We start from the raw sequence: 5,434 nt of genomic DNA, 5'->3' as shown, positions 1-5,434 counted from the left end.
TGTAGTCAGGATGTTTGAAAGCAAGCCGGTGCAGTGCAAATTTACAAAAAGTGTGTGTGTGTGTGTGTGTGTGAATCTGCATGGTTAGGGGTGCGGGTTAATCCCTGGGCTATAGAGAGGCAAGTTTGGAGTGTGGTGGGTTTGTTCCCCCTTCCCCCTTTCCAGCGTCACTCCAACTTTAGGGTAAACTAACGTGAATATTATGGTTCATGGATTCTCTTGCCCGCATACTTTCATATGTATAGCGAATGAACACATGAATGAGAACCTAATATTAGGTGTTCCATGGATGAGAACCTACAAAGCAATTTAGGAATGGGATGCCAAAATTCTAGAGCTCACACTCAAAGGAGGACAACTAAAAGGACCATTTTCCTACATTAAAAGGTGATTTCCAATCAAACAAGCATGAGTCATCAACCACAATTACAACTAAAACTCCAATAAAGACTTCTACTACTCCACCAATGTAGGGAGCCAAGCAAGTTTGGATACCCAAAAGTCAACTGGTCAATTGATCTCAACAAATCTGGGTGCCCAAAAGATTTCTATACACCACCAACAACCCAAGAGAAAATAATTGTATCCATCTTTTCAACCACCGCTACTAAAGATGAAATGCATTAGGGAAAATTTGGACTCTCAAAGGGACCCTGTGAGAAGGTTTGACTTTGCCTCTCTTGTCCAAAGTGGGCAACCCGGTGAAGTACATAAACACTCTGTCGCTCTATTGAAACATGAAAAAACGCGATATATATTTTACATGTAAATTTTTTGTGGCAAGGTCTCTACTACTAGTCCAAGCTAGGATCTACTGAAACATGGAAAAACAAGATATATGATGTACATGGGGAGTTTTGTTTAAAGATCCACCACTTGTCTAACCTAAGCATCATAGATAGTAGTTCATTTAGTTCAAAGATTCAACACTTGTCTAACCTCTAGAGAGAGGTGCAAGGAAAGCTAATTATCTAAGGTAGGAATGGGGATGTTTGGTCTCAAGAATCATTGGGACAAGGAGAGAAGATAAGTTCCACCACTTGTCCAAGCTTAATTGAGACATGGAGAGAAGCAAGATCCACTAGCTATCCAAGCTAGGCTTCATTAAACCATGGAAAACCCCAGCTATTTTCAACATCAAGGATTTTCTTTTTGTCAACTTATCTCCAGTGGACATGGGGAGAAGAAAATCTCCACCACTTGTCTAAGCCAGGCTCCATTCAAAGACAAAGAGAATAAAGTTTAAACATCTATCCAAGCTAAGCTCCATTAAAACATGAAAATCCCATGATGGTTTTATTCCACATGCGGTTTTGTTTCCAAGCTCCACTAATTGTCCAAGCTAGGCTCTATTAAAGCATGAAGAGCAGCTAAGATTCACCACTCATCCAAGCTAGGATCCATTCAAACAATGAAAACAAAAATCTCTACCATTTCTCAAAGTTAAGCTCTATTGAAACATGGAAAAACCATATATATGTTGTACATGGGGAGTTTTGTTTCAAGATCCACCATTTGTCCAAGCTAAGCTCTATTGAAACAACCCTAAACTAGATATATGTTGTACATGAGGAGTTTTGTATCAAGTTCCACCACTTGTCTGAGATAGGATCTATTGAATCATCCCTAAACCAGATATATGTTGTACATGTTTGTTTAAAGATCCACCACTTGTCTACGATAAGCTTTATTGAAACATGGTGTGAAGAAAAGCTCCAGCACTTGTCCAACCTAAGCTTCATAGATAGTAGTTCGTTTTGTTCAAAGATCCAATACTTTCCTAGCCTCTAGAATGAGGTGGAAGGAAATCTAGTTATCTAAGCTAGGAATGGGATTTTTGGCCTCAAGAATCATCGAGACATGAAAAGAAGATAAGTTTCACCACTTGTCCAAGCTTGAATCAATTGAAACATGGAGAGAAGAAAGATCCACCAATTGTCCAACTAGGCTCCATTAAACCATGATGGAATATGGGGAGAATAAAAGCTCCACCACTTTGTGTAAGCCAAGCTCCATTGAAACAAAAAGAGAAGCAAGTTTAACCATTTGTCCAAGCTAATATCCATTAAAACATGAAAACCCCATGATGGTTTTATTCTACATGGGATCGTGGTTCCAAGGTCCACCACTTGTCCAAGCTAAGCTCTATTGAAGCATGGAGAGCAGCAAAGATCCACCACTCATCCAAGCTAGGAATCTATTGAAACATTGACAGCAAAAAGCTCCACCATTCTCAAATCTAAGTTTTATTGAAACATGGAAAAACCATATATAGGGGAGTTTTGTTTCAAGGTCATCACTTGTACAAGCTAGGCTTTATTGAAACATGGAAAAACGAGAGATATGTTTTACATGGGAAGTTTTGTGTCAAGGTACACCACTTGTCCAAGCTACGATCTAGTGAAACATGGAAAAATGAGATATATGTGTTACTGGGATAGTTTTGTTAAAGATCCACCACTTGTCTAAGCTAATCTCTATTATAACATGGTGTGAATAAAATCTCCACCACTTGTCCAACCTAAGCTTTATAGATAGTAGTTTGTTTACTTCAAAGATCCAACACTTTCCTAACCTCTAGAAAGAGGTGGAAGGAAAGCTAGTTATCTAAGATAGGAATTGGGATTTTTGGTCTCAAGAATCATTGAGACATGAAAAGAAGATTATTTCCACCACGTGTACAAGCTTGGATCAATTGAAAAATGGAGAGAAGGAAGCTGAAAACTAGGCTCCATTGAACCATGTTGGAACATGGGGATAAATAAATCTCCACCACTTGTCTAAGCCAAGCTCCATTGAAAGACAAAGAGAAGAAAGTTTATCCATTTCTCCAAGCTAATATCCATTAAAACATGAAAACCCCATGATGATTTTATTGTACATGGGATTTTGGTTCCAAGGTCCACCACTTGTCCAAGCTAGGCCCCATTGAAGCATGGAGAGAAGCTAAGATCTACCACCTATGCAAGCTAGGGTCTGCTGTTGAAACATTGACAACAAAAAACTCCACCACAATATGATTAAAGTGGGTAGCATCACTTTGATAAAGTGGCCCATCAAGCAGACAACAATGTTGAATGGGAGCCCATTACAACGCTTTATTCTTGTTGATGGTATGCATGCTAGATGTGAGGATGTATCCAACAAAAAAAATGTTGGAAAAAATCTTGATGGGAGTAACATTGTCCTTTTATCAAGGAAGAGACGATACACTTTCATCAATAGGACTCAAAAAGCAAAAGTAGCACCAGCTTCTACCTTTTATCTATCAACCCAGTCAATTCAAATTATTTCATGTATAATTGTTATAGACAAAAAATTATTGTCAATTTGCAAATCGTGATATGGTGACGGGGTTACGCAAAGAATTTTGGGGACAGTCTCAGAAAGCACGCACTAAGTTTATGATATTCTTTCTATTTGTTATTAGAAAGATGAGAAGATGTGGTATCAATTCAGGCTAAATGGCTCTATTGTTTGTTGTAGAGCATGGTATGAGCCACATGGAATACCAAAGATATCATTTTACCGCTACAAGGAAAATTTTGAGAATGGTGTGCACCAATATGAGCTTTGGAACACATGTACATTGAGAAGAGGACATCAACATACTACTTTAGCAAGAGCATTGCTAAACGAGTTTGTGGATAAAAACTATGAGAAGATGCCACATAGAATTAGAACACTTCTAGATGGCTCAAGAGAGATGCAATTAGGGATTCCATCAATGTACAAACAAGTAGATATTTTAGGTGAAATCAACATGACACTTGACCAAATGGGTTGTGAGAAGAGGTTATCCCAATCTTCTTTTGGTAGAATCTGAAACAAAGAATACCCACACGTCACTTTAGCAAAGATAAGTGAGTTCTCTAAGTGTAGTATTTGTAGTTTAATCAAAGCAAGGTTAGAAGCTAAACCTTCCCTTAAAGAGAGAGCTCTTCTCTTTAGAGAGAGAGAAATTCACATGGCACAACAAAAGAGCTGTAGGAGCTTATATTCTGCATGGTGCACATATATAGAAGCTCAACCACAAAAATATGTGTGCATAATTCATGATAAGATCGATCAAAAAAAGAATGTCATTCTTTGATTACGTATTGTTCCTAAGGGTGTGGATTCAAGATACAATTTGCAGGTTGGCATTGATAGGTATGATAACTCATGGACATGGAGAAGTTCATTACGAACACTTTATCTTGAATGGTTGTGGCGAGCTGATCCAAATCTTACAATTGGATCAATTGCTAATTGTTTACATAACCTAGAGAGGATAGATAAGAATCCTCTTGGTGATCTAGTAACAAGTGGATCTCCAAGGAGCAGTGTTTCACAACTGCATGCTTTGAATTCAAGGGATGCTTTGGACTACCACAACTTGTGTGATGGAAAAGATCCCATTGTGCAACCGTCAGAAACTGCAAAAGAGGAATTAAGGTCAAAATTTTAAAATCTATCAGAGAACTTACTACTATAGTTGAGAGCTACCACTTTGATTGATCTCTCAACATCTCAAAGTACAGAAGCCTCCAAGGTACATAGATCCAAACCTGCAAATTTTTGTAGTCATGGAAATGGGGTTTTTTGAGAAAAGGGTAGTCTGTTGCGACTTGGGGAACTATATTCTAGAGAATTTGGTCGAGGCCAACCTCAAGTGTAGTGAGAGAAACAAAACCTACATGAACGCAAGGACAGTGCTATCCAGGATAGCGTAGGTCAAGCCTTGAAATGATCGACTAACTACCACTCGCCGATTCTCAAATCGACCTACTACACAAGTCAAAGCATGCAGTTTGGGTAGTAGCACATCCTTCATCAGCAACACGCACCCAAACGACAAGGGTAAGATCTCTAAAAACAATACATCGAATAGTGAAGAAACTAAAACACACCATCCCCAAACAAGACTTCAAAGCACATATATGAGGTCTATTACTTTTTTTTCATATATCTGGTTGGATTAGGTTGACTTTATCTCAATTCCACAAGAACTCAGCCTGAAAGAGCCCCCTTTTGTAAGTTGGAAAGAGAATAGGAATTTTGTCACCATTTGCCTCTAGTCCACAGTACTATAGTGCTCATTAAAGAAATTCAATTACCTCATTGGCAGTATGTGTGTCACAATAAATTTTGGTCCATCATGTCGTCCTATAGAAGCAGTTTTTGCAATCTATTTGCAAATGATAGTAGGGATGTGTGGTGCTTTGTCTATTTTGACAATGAACCATTCTTGTTCAAGTTAAAAAGCAATTGTGAAATAGAGGATGAGAGCCATGAAGTCCCATTATTCAACCAAGCTAGTGGAATTGTTCCAATGCATGTCTGAAAGTGTGGAAACAAACCATCAAACAATTTGTTAAGGGTTAGACTGTCTAATGTTAGGACATTAATTATGTCAACCAAGCAATCAAGTAGTGTGGCAAAAGCTAGGTGT

Source organism: Adiantum capillus-veneris, chromosome 13 (genome assembly GCF_014529385.1).
Source record: "Adiantum capillus-veneris isolate H3 chromosome 13, ASM1452938v2, whole genome shotgun sequence".
Taxonomy (NCBI): domain Eukaryota; kingdom Viridiplantae; phylum Streptophyta; class Polypodiopsida; order Polypodiales; family Pteridaceae; genus Adiantum; species Adiantum capillus-veneris.
Note: the sequence above shows the minus strand (reverse complement) of the source record.